This window comes from Sciurus vulgaris (assembly GCF_902686455.1).
Source record: "Sciurus vulgaris genome assembly, chromosome: 9".
In the NCBI taxonomy this organism is placed as follows: domain Eukaryota; kingdom Metazoa; phylum Chordata; class Mammalia; order Rodentia; family Sciuridae; genus Sciurus; species Sciurus vulgaris.
In genome coordinates, this window is record NC_136469.1 from 727,035 (window position 1) to 741,240 (window position 14,206).

General features: G+C 39.6%; 1 pseudogene across 1 annotated transcript; it reads left to right on the plus strand.

Annotated features, from left to right (window-relative positions):
- The first annotated feature begins 9,406 nt into the window (after positions 1-9,406).
- LOC306669071 (adenylate kinase 4, mitochondrial-like) lies at positions 9,407-12,561 on the plus strand (annotated as a pseudogene). Its single transcript has one exon. The product of its transcript is annotated as an adenylate kinase 4, mitochondrial-like (transcript).
- The last annotated feature ends 1,645 nt before the right edge of the window (positions 12,562-14,206 follow it).

A 14,206-nucleotide genomic window follows, 5' to 3' on the forward strand; every position in this document is an offset into this window, starting at 1 on the left:
TGGGTGAGAGGTGCTCCCAGAGGTCCCAGAGTATACAGGGCACCACTGGATTGGGATGTTCACCCATAGGACACAGAGGAGACAGAGTACTTGAGGGTAAGGGGCACTCCAACACAATATTCAGAAAAAAATTCACATCTGTGTGAAAGGTATTTTCACCACAGGATTCAGATGACACTGAGCAATGGTTTGTGAAGAGAGATTAAGGAAAATACCCAGAGAAGACTAAGCAATGTCAGGTGAGGGGTACTCACATAAGTCAGAGGAGTGTGGGCACAAATTACCTTGGGGAACCTAAAACAGGACACAGAGAAGACTAAGCACTCTAAGGTAATGGATGCTCACCAAAATCACCCAGATAAAATGAGCAAGAAATGGTTAGTAAAATGAGAAAAAAGAAAAAGAGGAGGCTAAGCACTATTAGGTGAGGGGTACTCACCCACAGGTCACAAAAAAAGACTAAGAAAGACAGGTTATGTGAAAATTGCAGCTTAAGCAGAGAAGGCTGAGCAATGTTAGGAGAGGTGTTATCACCAAGAGGATCCAGTGGAATCACAGCACTAATGGATGATGGGCACTCCCACACAGGAATCAGAATACTCTATGCAATATTGAATGAGGCAAGATTTTGGCAGGACCCAGAGAAGGCTGAGCAATGTTCAACTACATTTGATCATAGTCAGGAACCAGAGGAGACTGCAATAAGTTTGTTTATGTGAACTTAGCACATGGCACAGAGGAGACTGAGCACTGCTAGGTTAGGGGCATTTACCCAGAGGTCCCAGAATATACTGAGCACTGCTGGATGAGGGGAGCTCACCCAGAGGAAACAGAGGGCACAGAGTACTGGAAGATAAGGAGTGCTCCAAAATAATATTCAAGGAAAACTGAGCACCTGTATGTGACTGGTTCTCACCATAGGATTCAAATGACCCTGGCATTGGTGTGTGAATTTACATTAAGGAGATGACCTAGAGAAGTCTGTGCACAGTGAGGTGTGGAGTGCTCACACACAGGGCCCAGAAGAGCTTGAGAAGGATTTCATTGAAGAACCTGACACATGACAGAGAGAAGAGTGAACACGATAAACTGAGGTGTGCTCACCAATAGGACCCAGAAATGAGGGAGCATGGAATGGATAGAGAACTCAGACAAATGAAACAGAGGAGACTCAGTACTGTTAAGTGAGGGGGGCTCACCCACAGGACCCAAAGGGAGCTTAGTAAATATAGGTTAGGCAAAAGTAGTTCACCCTTGAAGGTTCAGAAGAAATCCCAACACAGGACTGTGATCTGTCCTTGTACTAACAATCCTTAGCCAGTGTCACCAGTGACCAGGCAGAGCCTAAACCCCCACCACAGACCCACCAAGGGTACTAAGTGCTACAGATTGAGACATACTTTTATTATTAAAATGCCTCCCCCATAGACTTCCCCAGGGGCTGTGATTTTAGAGGAGACTGAGATGAAGGACCCCTGGGAAGGAAAAGGGACTCTTTGTGTCTGCAGGACAGCAGTTCACCTGGAGTTCCTGGTGCAGTGGGGCCTAGGTGCTGTGTCCTCCTCACTCCCTGTTCCTCCTCACTCAGGTGATTCCCTGTTGCCCGTGTTCACCGTGGGAGGCACTGTGTCTACCATCAAAAGTTGATAGGGCAGACATTCAAATAGGTCGTTGCCATCATCTGGGGGATGTGCAATTGTACTGAGGTTATCTAGAGTCACCAAAGCCACTGGCATCCATGCCCAGGCCGTGGCTTGGGCAAAGCCAACCGGGTAAATATATGTCTTTTACCTCTCCAAATTAAATGAGCTGACAGGAGAGAAGAGTACCTTGCTTGTGTCTCTGCAGCAAAGGTGACCTTCAGCCTTTGATTACTAGGAATTTTGGTATATTCTGTGAGTGAGCAAGTGCCTTCTCTTGCATATACATATACATATGTAAAAAGAAAAATATATATACACACATACACACATATATTCATATTTATATATATAGTATTTAGCCAGACATGGTGGTGCATGACTGTAATTCCAGCTACTCAGGAGGGTGAGGAAAGAGAATCATGAGTTTCAGGCCAGTCTGGGCAACTTAGTGAGACCCTGTCTCAAAAAAAATATAAAAAGGGCTGAAGATGTAGCTCAGTGATAAGCATCCCTGCATTTAAACTCCAGTACCAGGAAGAGAGAGAGTGAAAGAGAGATAGAAAGAAGAAAGAAGATATGATTAAAATCATTACAGAACATAAATAAAAACCACAATGAGATACCACTATATCCCTCTGAAAATGACTGGAATAAAAAAGGACTGGCCATACTAAGTTCTGTCCAAATAATGGACAATGGAAGTCTCATACATTGTTGGTGGGGAGAAATGGTATGACCCCTTTGGAAAACAATCTGTCAGATTCTTACAATGTAACTATTACATTTACCAAATATTCTAGCCATTGATTGTACTCTAAAATATTTTCCCTAAAGTAAACATTGCCCCCCAAATTTAAAAAATTGATTCTCAGCACCACAAAAATAAATTTAATTAGACAAAATCCTTAATTAATTAAAAGTATTCAAAATGGGAACAACTCAAATGATAATAAAAAATGTAGTATATCTAGGTCATGGAATTTTACCCAGTAATAAAAAATAAGAACTATTTATACATGCAACAATAAGAATAAATTTAAAAATAATAAGGTTACATAAGAGAAGGAAAAAAATGAATAGGCAATTTATGATTCCCTTTATAACAAATGAAAACTGTTTTGCAGTGACAAAAGTTCAGTGTTTTCCTGAGAATGGGGCAAAGTGACATAAAGAAAGAATCTAGAGAGGGATAGGTGGAGGGAATAGCAAAGGGATATAAGAAAGATTTCTGAGGTGATGTGTATGTTTATTATCTTTATTGTAACACTGAATTAATCAACACACATGTATGTTAAAACTTACTAAAACTAGCATATATTTTATGTAGGGAGAGTAGTCTTTGATATAATTAAATAAATCCATCTGATGGTTCCTACTATTATTCTCTTATTTTATTAATCTATCTACCCTAAGATCAAATTTATCCATACTATATATAACCATGATAGAAATGATTATTTGTTATCATATGATGATATATTGATGCTCATTTTCTTTTGAAGTATAGAAATAAAAATTTTGTGTTCAAGGAAATTAATCATGATATAAGAGTAATTGGTTATCTTAGGGTGTGACATAATATATGTCATTTAAATAGAGAAAACTGTATTTGAACAGTAATTCTTATTTTTGAAAATATTAATATTTAGCATCTAATATTTTAACTAACATTGCTTGGAAGACTTTATTAAAATGTGTAAAAAATGCAGTATGAGGAAAGAAGTATTATAATCTCAAAGTGCTAGAAATACCTAAAATTTTTCATTTCCACACCCATTAGAGTGATATGCAATCTGTGCAAAAAGAAAAAACTGACCTCAAGTGCATTACTTCCCATACTTTTACTCAACAATACACTTCTAACCCCAGGAAAGTGCAGTTTGTTACTTTATTTTATTTATTTATTTATTTTGTTTTATTCAATCTCACCTACCATGCAAGCAATGCTGCACCTGTGGACACCAACTGGGTATCCTTTAATTCAGTACAGTTCTTACACACGATTCAGTTCTTAGCCCACAGAATGTGGACTCAATCTTGAAGACCACACCTCCCAAAATTTAGATGATAATCACAAACCCATGTTGATTTGCCTGTTTTTCTGACCCACCAGCCATAATTCAGGGTTTGCATAGTTCCCTTCTCAAGTTTGATTAACTTGCTTGAGCAACTCACAGAATGGAGAAAAATGTGTTTACCAGTTTTACTATTAAGAATAATAAAAAGGATACAGATGTAGAAATATGTAGGACAAGCATGGGGGAAGAGGCCTGGAGCTTCCATGTCTTCTCCAGGTGCCACACTCCACAAATCTCTATCTGTTCATCTATCCATAAACTCTATGAACCCAGCATTGTGGACGCATTTATAGAGGCTTCATAATGTAAGCACAAAGCATGGACGACCACTGAGAAATGTAACTGGAAAAGCATATGATCTAATCCTACTAGACTGGGTAGAAAAACTCAGCAAGTCCTGTTGACATTTTTCTTGGCATCTCTGTATAGCAGTCCTTTCTCCATCATATGGGGCAGGACTCTTACTGACATGAGGGTCATATGACTACTACCAGACCAGAGATGTTAATGAATTTCTTTATGGCCAGATCCAAGACCAAGGAACATCAGAGACTTTATGACCTGCCTTAGGAAAGGGAAATTCTTATTGAGCCGGGAACTATGAATATGGATATATAGATAAAGACATAAAGAGATAGATAGATATGTCACATGTGCAAATTGCTGAATAATTTATACAGTTAGTATTTATATATAGATTTGTGTATGTGTATGTATATGTATATAAGTGTATGTTACTGAAAACAAAATAAGGCAAGGTGGTGCATGCCTGTAATCCCAGCTACTTGGGAGGCTGAAGCAAAATGATCACAATTTCAAGGCCAGTCTGAGCAACTTAATAAAATTCTGTTTCAATTTAAAAGAAGCCTGGATATGTGGTAGAGTGGAAGAGTGCCTTCCTAGCATGTGTAAGGCCTCACTCCCCAGCACTGCAAAAAAATGTAGTGCAAATGCACTAATTTGCAATTCCAAATGCATATTAATTATCATTTTCCCCAGTGAATTATCCCTTGCTTTGAAACAAAGAAAACATTTCTAACATGGGCCTCAAGGGCTAGTATGAACCACATACTGGTGAAGGATTACAGTTAGGATTGAGGTTAGGGTTAGGGTTAGGTCAACCTCATGAGATCAAATTAACTTCTCTACTTTATGTCTATTTGTGAACCTCATGTGTGCTATTCTTCCATAAACCCTTATTCAGATATATAAACTCACTTAGCCAGGCATTATATCTTATCAGGGATAGAAGTGTTGGTCTCCTGAGCACTGCTGCCCTTCAGATCTTGAGCAGCAATCATAAGCCACATCCTCAGAAACTATCTTCTTCTGACACCTGATATGAGCCATCTGAGGAGCTTCCAGGAAAGAAAAATAATACAGAAATCACTATGCCCTATAAGACCAACTATTTGCCTGGCACCATGCTAGGCACTGGTCAATGACCAATGACACTGATGCAATTGGGTATTGATCATAACAAACAGAGGGTATAATGTACATCTCACCACACATTTTCCTTATCCTTTCCTCCCCTATTTTCTAAGTACAAATTTGAAAGGAGTAAGTGGTCTTAATTCATACAGGCATTTGTGATCCCGCAATATCCACAGGGCTATGTACTTGCACGTGGGTGGGTGTGTGGGTGAGCATTTCCACCCCCATTTTATAGAAGACAGCTGGGTTCACAGAGGGCCATTCCCTGTTTTATACTCATTCATCCAGATTTAACAGAGAAAGTAGGTCCAGGACACTGGAGCAAACCATCATGCTGCCTGGTGCCAGAGGATCCCATATCTCTCTCCCTTTCCACTCAGCAGTCACCTAGTTCCAGAGCAGAATGAGGCAACTTGGTCTGGGTTCCCTTTCTCTCCCAACAACCCAGGGGTTTCAGCCCACACAGCAGGGCACCCACACCCTCCCCGAGTTGAAACACCTCACCAAATCACCTAGATCTCTTAAAATGTCCTCCAGGTCACCATGATTAACACAATGACATCAGGTTTCTGTGGTAACCGTGATGAGCAAGTTTTTTCACACCAGAAGTGCTTACACAAAATCCTTCTCTCCCTTTCTCTAATTTTAAAAAAATGCCTTCCTTATGCAGGCCACCATCTAAGATGAGTGCCAATTAGAACTAGTCTTCTATGCTAGCAGTGAGCCAAATTCTGGTCCAGTTGTGGAAACAAAGCATATATCTCTTAACACAAATTTGTTTGCTTTAAAAATGACCCTAGGGGAGTGTTATCAGTATAGAGAGACACTGGAAGGTATCTTAGAACTCTTGGATATGACCTAACCAACTGAGATCAAACATAACAGATTCATACACCACACTACATACTTTCCTATCCTTGGCAGAAAACCAAGAGACTGCTTCTTATACCTTGAATAAATGACCTAGGAAAGTTTTTTCTTTTTATTTTAAAAAAACATTTAAGGAATCTCAGAATTATTTCAAAAAGGCAGAACTGGAATATTATTTAGTAAGCAGAAACTTATGCATGTATTCAAATCATATGTTGGATTATCCTGGGGATTATTTACCTTCATTCCTGATACATTCTTCTATGTAGAAGAGATCCACAACAAAACACATCTAGTCTCTACACACTCATTCCTTCTCCATAATGGAAATTACCCATCTAATAAGTGAGTTGGGAAGACAAAACAGGAATTGCACTGTTTAGGCCTTCTCCCTTCTAAATTGTTGGTCGTAATCTTGCCTTATCCAGCATATGTTCTGGTCTGCTCTCAGGGATGTTTTTACAATAGGTCTACAGCTTGCCTCCTCTGACATTTTCTCCCCAGATTTTCTGTGGTCTTGATCCCAAAATATTGAGTCTTTAATAGCCTCCCCAAATACACCATGTTCTTAGTCTGGATTCTAAACTAAGTAAGGATTATGAGAATATTATATTGGAAACAATATATTGACTTTCTTTCTTACATATGAAAAATTCCATTAATTAAATATAAATATATGAGAATGTTCACAACAAAAACAGATAAAAATATTCTGCATATGAGAATATGACAGAATACCTGACTAATGTGCTTCATATCAAGAAAACCATAACACTGAATAAACCCATTCACACACCTGTGTTGCGTCCACATAGCCACAAAGGCCTGGAAGTGAAATGTGTATATACCTGTTATTTCCAGAAGTAGTCCTGTCTACATGTACTCAAGGAAAGTGCCTTCCTGGCCAAAGTGTATATCAGTAGCAGGACAAAGTGTTTCAGGACACATTCTTTGAGGAATTCTTGATGTGGAAAAAAAATCTCTCATTATTATTGCATATGCATCATACAAATTTCAAAGAATATGGCTTTTTGTGTGGTTTATAGAGACACTTCATGCAGCACTATCTTATTCCCTTAACAAGCACAATTATACTTGAAGAATCATCTTATAAAAGGGAATTGAAATTACAAATTCTAAGAGTAGAGCGAAAACCTTCAAAAAATTTTCCATAGACAATCCTTCAAAAACAAACTGATGAAATATTTCAAAATTAAAACTCACACATAAAATCTCAGGTAAACTACAGATGAAATTATAACAAATTCCCCTCCTTCACTTTTCAAGAATAAGAGAATCCCCTTTTCATTCAATGGTAACAGATTACAAGAGGTAAAGTTCACAAAGTCACGTATTTTGGGTTTATATCTCTGCTTAACAAACAACCCAAAACAATAAATATTGATTACTCACAGGAATTTGTGTTGACTTGATCCAGCTAGGCCTTTTCTGATCCACGTTGTGGCTGTTATATGGTGGTATATTAATCTGGAGGATTCAAACCTCTGGAACATCATGAGAACTCCCTCAATATATGACAATTGGTACTGGAATCTCCTGAGAACAGGTATGGCCACTGATTAAAGCACCTTGGCTCTCCTTCAAAAAGGCCCACATATATAGGGCCATCAGATTACATTTAACCCAGCTAATTTTATAAACCAAATAACAGCATATAATTTTTATTCACATGCAGTATCATTCTGTTTATCTGAAACTCAAATTTAGCTGGATGTCCTATATATATTCTTATTAAATATGACAATTTCAGGGGAAGGCACACTGAATCTCTAGTTTAATGAGCATCTGAGACAACTCTTCTAATGAGTCAATTCTGGGAAAAAAAATGAAGGTGAGGACCTCTGAAGAGAGAGAAAGATAGAAAAAGAAATTTCTCTTAGATAGGGAGCATGGGCAAGATATAACGTTCCTTCCAAGTGTAGAGGCCTGAACACTACCCCATATCTATACTTGGGTTATCGCTGTAGATGTCCCATTAAGACTGGGTCTCCCCTCATGACAGATATTTTTAGCTTGGACCAGGAGATCAATGGAGAAGGAAGGAAGTTTCAGATTTCCCCTAATCACAATACACCTTGCATTCTCAGCAGATGTGGCATCTTGAAGAAGAGTCTCAAAACAGGTACTTTGGGGCAAAATTGTCATTTATATTTTAATGGTTTGGGAGTCTCCAAAGGACTATAGAATATATGCAGATGTAGACAACTTCTATAATATTAAAATGTTCACATTCAACTGTTAAGTGGGGATTAGTAGATAAAAATAGTCTTAAAATGTCCTTGGGGAAAAGGTAGTAATGAAGTAAGATTTCACAAAAACTATACACAGCCACCTCTCTTGCTTACTCAGCAACCTCTTTTGTTGGTAGTGGTAATAGGAGTGGTGATGTTGATTATAATAAAGTGATAGAAATGAAATTCTGCCTCTTGGGGTTGAGGCTTTGATATGGGGTTTATGTGTATTGAACTGGCTTTTTGTAAGGCAGTACAGAGAAAATAATCAGGAAAGCATGCATTTCCTATGGAGACAACTGAAAATTATTGTTTTGTTCTCCAACAGGTAGTCTGTATGACCAAGGAAATTGCACCATAAAGCAGGAAGCATAAGGAGAATTAATAAAATAAATTTTCAATTTATACACTGAAATGAAGTGGATGGTGCCTATATGCCAACAATATGTTGGAGTGTTGACCTTATATTTTCTTCTAGCACTTCCAGTGTTTCTGGTCTAATTCCTAGGTCTCTAGGCCACTTTAAATCGACTTTTAGGAAGAATGAGAGATAGGGATCTAGTTTCATTCTTCTATGTATGGCTACACAGTTTCCCCAGCACCATTAGTTTAAAATGCTATCCTTTCTCCAACATATCTTTTTTGGCAATTTGTTAAGAATCAGATGACTATATGTGTATTTTTCTCTGTGTTTGCTATTATATTCCATCAGCATTCATTTCTGTTTTTATACCAATACCACACTGTTTTTGTTACTATAGCTCTATAGTGCAATTTGAATCAGTTACTGTGATGCCACCCACACCACTTTTATTTCTCAGTATCATTTGGACTATTTTGGGTGTTTCATTATTCCATATGAATTTTAGGTCTGTTTTTGCTCCTCAAACTGAAGAAGTAAAACCAAGAATTGATCAATGGAATTGCCTCAAATTGAAAATCTGCACAGTAAAAAAATAAGAGCATGAAGACAGAACCCACAGAGTGGGAGAAAACACTTGCCAGATACTCTTTTGACTGGATATTTATATTCATAATATATAAAGAACCAGAGAGGGTGCCTGAGGCAGGGGCCGAGAGGGTGCCTAAGGCAGGGGCCAAGAAACAAAGTTCCCGGGGCTGCCTCCGGGGCTGCTTTTTGGGCTGCCTGTTGGGCCACCAGCCTCCTCTCGAAGGCCATGGCTTCCAAACTCCTGTGCGCGGTCATCCTAGGGCCGCCTGGCTCCGGCAAGGGCACCGTGTGCCAGAGGATCTCAGAACTTTGGCCTCCAGCATCTCTCCAGTGGCCACTTATTGCGGGAGAACCTCAAAGCCAACACGGAAGTTGGTGACGTGGCAAGGCAGTGCCTGGAGAAAGGTCTTTTGGTTCCAGACCATGTGATCACATGCCTAATGATGTCAGAGCTGGAGCTCAGGAGCAGCCAACACTGGCTACTGGATGGTTTTCCAAGGACATTAGTACAGGCTGAAGCCCTCACAAAATCTGTGACCTGGATCTAGTGATCAGTTTGAACATTCCATTTGAAACACTTAAAGATCGATTCAGTCGACGTTGGATTCACCCTCCTAGTGTAAGGATCTATAACTTGGACTTCAACCCACCTCATGTGCATGGAATTGATGACATCACTGGTGAACCACTAGTCCAGCAGGAGGATGATAAGCCTGAAGCGGTTGCTGCCAGGCTAAGACGGTACAAACATGCAGCCAAACCAGTCATCGAACTATACAAGAGCCGAGGGGTGCTCCACCAATTTTCTGGGACGGAGACTAACAAAATCTGGCCTTATGTTTACACCCTATTCTCCAATAAGATCATGCCTATTGAGTCCAAAGAAGCATACTGAGTCTGCCCAGTGGAAGAGCCAGGAAGATTTGGTCATTCATTCAATCGTGTGTGTAGCATTGATGCTTTGTTCAAATTAGAAGTCAGCTGAGATAGCTTACAGCATCTTTTCTGTTTAAATGGTGAACTGATAGGAAAACTAGTGAGTAGAAAGAGCTCATGAAGAGGCCCTCCTGTCTTTCAAAAGAAGGTGACTCAACCTACCAAGTCCTTCACAAGCAAGCAAGTACAGGCTGGAATTCAGGTGTCTATCCTACACTCTAGCTGGGTTTGGACAGCCACGCTGCTATTGCTATAATAGCCTTTTTTTTTTTTTTTTTTTTTTTTTTTTTTGCATGGGAGGATGGTGGTCTCTGTTTCTCCCCACCCCTTCAAAGGCTGTATTGAAACACAGAACCAATAACCCTGAGAATGCTGAGGGCTCTAAGCTGGGCTTTGCCACAGTTCTCTGCTTTGTTCCCCCTGGTAACAGTGGAATTGAGGTTTATTGCTCTCAGTAGTTGTTTCTCTCTTGAGTAACTGTGTCCACAATTCATTTTTTCTGCTAAGAGTAATGCCTTTCATACATGTTCTGCCATGCTCCATGGAGTTCCTCCTTTGCAGACAGACATCCTGGAATGAAAGGATTTGGTTTCTACCAACTTTGTTTTCTTACATCTGTTTTCTCTCTTCCTAGGACATTAAATATAGATTATGAAATAATGCAGATATTTGCTGCATTTATCCCTCTCAAATTTCTCTTTCTATGAACTGAGAGATAGGGACTACATTGAATCTCTTCATGCATCAGGAACTGAGCCATGCAGAGGGTCTTATTTAAATGCTGGTTTGATTCTCATGGGCTTGCTCTGCTCCTTTTATTGTGGAAAAATTACCCCTCCCCACCCCACCATCAAATCTTTTGGAATCCTCAAAAATTAACCTGCAGAAATGTTGAAAGATCATATTTTGTGTATAGAAGTAATAAGACCATATGGAATTACTGGACTAATAGAATAGTTAAGCTTTCTATTCAAGACAACAAAATGAATTTTGAACATGCTGCTAAATATTGATGGTGACAGTGTTTTTCTCCTGTGAGTGATCCAAGCAGATTTATAAATAGTCTTTAAAGGGAACAGAGCCTTGTGGGATTGAGGAAAATATTGCACTAGCTGTATCTAGATTAAGTCTGACACCTTTACAATGATGGGAAAACAAACAGTCCCCCCGCACCCCACCTCTATTCCAAAGATGCAGTCTATGGGGTAGCCATATAGTCTAGAAAAAAAAAATACTACTATTTTATCAGTAAGTCCTTTGTTAAAAGGCTTTCCTGGTTTCCAGACTTGGTGGCCACTTTGTATAATTTTTGCTCTCCTTTGGAAAGAACAATGAAGTTTATTCATGCTGCCTTAAAAATGTGTATCCCTCCTTCATGCACCATGCCTGTTCCCAGGGCTTGTCCTTTACTATTCCAGGGAATGACTTCTGGCTAAATCTTTATACTGGTGAGGAAAAAAAAAGAAGCTAAGTCCAGCACTTTACTGGTGTTTAAACACGTCATTTACTTTCTAAAGGTGTCCAGTGAATCCTGAGTCAGTTCACTACCTATGTGGTAATTAGTCCATTTCCTTATACTACTACCCAAATCCTTCTGGTTTGTGTCCTTTTGTCCCTTCATAGGAATATTCCTTGGCTACCTTAGTGAAAATACAGAACATTCTCCTTATCCTCTTGATCACAGAAAAATAAAATTGTTTACTTTCTCTTCAATACAATTGCCAAGTTCAGGTCTATGAAATGTGAGTGCATTATTATGTTCACTCTGAGCACTTTATAAGAGTTGCATTTGGGGATGATGATGGGGGAAGGGGCGAAAACTGGATATGTAGATAAAGCCCAGGTTTCCTGGGGAACCAGGTATAGAGAAAAACACGTCCAACATGGAGAACATTGCACAATTTAAACTAGTCTTGCCATGGAGATGATTTCCACAAACTAGGAAAAAGAAAAGTAGAGTTAAAGTTGTTATGGATAATTCAGAAGAGGAAAGTGTGGGTGTTTTTGAAGCACGAAAATCTCCAAACTCCTTTCTTTTTTTTTTTTTTCACTTCCCCTCTAATGTCATCATTGCCTTTAGAATTTTGGGGTGAGGTATTGGAAATGGTGAGATCCCTGAGTGTGTTCTCTGCTCCTCCATCCTTCTATCTTTCCTCCTTTCTAGCTAAATAGGCAGTTGTAGCTGTTATCCCATCGCTCAGTAAGCCTCCACAGTGCTTGCTGGAGAGATTGCCCAGTACCCGAAGGTCCTTCGCTAGGGGAGACTAATGAGACAAACATATTTTCCACAGACTGAAAAGACAAAGCTTGTTTCATGTCCAATGGCCTTTAAAACAAAACAACAACAAAACTATTTCTGGTTTTCTTCAATAAATGTACTAGTTTTCCTATGATTTCATAAAATCAAAGTTGTGTTGAAACTATTTTGACAAAAGTAAAATTAAAGGGACATCTTTTCTTGGATTTCCTTCCAATGCCATACCTGCAGTTCCTTTAAATTTGTATAGTTAGAGTCATCTTTAAAATCCTGACCTGTCCCCATATTCTGTGATTCTACCCAGCTCTAAGTTCAGTTTGCTTTCTATTATTCCAATGGACATCCCACTTACTGGGAATCTGAAACTGCTGCTATGTTTATTTTCCAACACGAAGGCAGACATATAGTAGGTACCATTTATTGAAGTCCTACTGAGTGAAATGTGCATTTTTAGGACCTTTACAAACATCTCAATGAATCCTTCTAGCAATCTATGAGATAGAGCTGATCCCTCTTTTATAAACAAAGAAGGTAAGCATCAGGGGCTTGAAGCATCTTGCCATGTTCCCCTGCCAAAGAACAATCTAGCAGGGACTCAAGCCCAGATTTTCCTGACTTGAGAGTCTGAAATTTTCCCTGGATGTTAGCTACCTATGTCTTGCCCCCAAGCAACCCAGAGCCTTGAGCTTGCTGATTTCTGCTTGTGGCCTTATATCAGAAGTAAAATTCATTATAGTGACTGCATGGCTGTTCCTCCTCACCCTTCTTTTTAAGCAAAGGAAGCTGCCAGAGGAGTGTCTGAGCCCTTGGCTCCCCACTGAGTTCTGGTGTGCAAATAAAAGGTGATGGAAGCAGGCTGATTGGCAGAGGAGCCAGCCTCGTGGCCCTCACCTGCCTTTTGGTGTCCGATGTGTTGTGACCCTAAGGAGCCTTCACCCTTGAGCCCTCTCCCTGGCCATGGTGCCTGCACACAGGCCTGAGCACCTTGGAGCTCTCCAGATGTACTCTTCTTAATCAGAACAAATCCCTCCCTTGCTCCTGCCCTCAAACAAGACCTTGATGGTAAATAATCATCTGAAAGTGCTTCAGGGAAGAAATAGTGGTAATCAGGCACTAAGGGCGACCCTTAACAATTTTGTACCATCATCCCTATGTTGCTACACATTAATGTGACTCTGAATGCAAATTCACACCTTTGCCTGTCATCCACTTCTCATGCAGGGAGTGTGGCAGTAACCAGGGGAAATTTGCATCCTGTTCTGGCCTCCTTCCCCAGGGATCACTGCTTTGGCTCCTCTCTAGCACCGAAGCTCAAATGAGGCCCAGTGTCATGCAAAGCCTACCCCTGTGTTTGGTAAGGAGGAGAAAAGGTGAGAATAGCCATGGGAAAAGGTGACTTCTTAGAGGTGCTACCATTGTGGTTTTTCCTGCCATGTAGTATTAAGCCAGCATAATTTCAGGTAGAAAGGATACCTGCACAAATCCATGATGGAGTTTTTAGAAAATTTAGTTCACTAGAACCTGGGTTCAGTTTTGACTTCAGTTTGTCTAAAGAGTTTAGACCCACTAGAGATATTTGCTAATCATAAAAGACTGTATTTCCAAGTGTGTTGGGGTATAGGCGCTCTTGGCTGTTCCGCCTGCTAAGTGCATTACATGCAATATCTAAGGAAATCTTCAACAATTACCCAATGTGACATGTTATCTCGATTATCTTCTTATATTTAAAGACTGAGACATGTACTTACCTACACTTACAGAGATTTATCAGAAAATTTCAA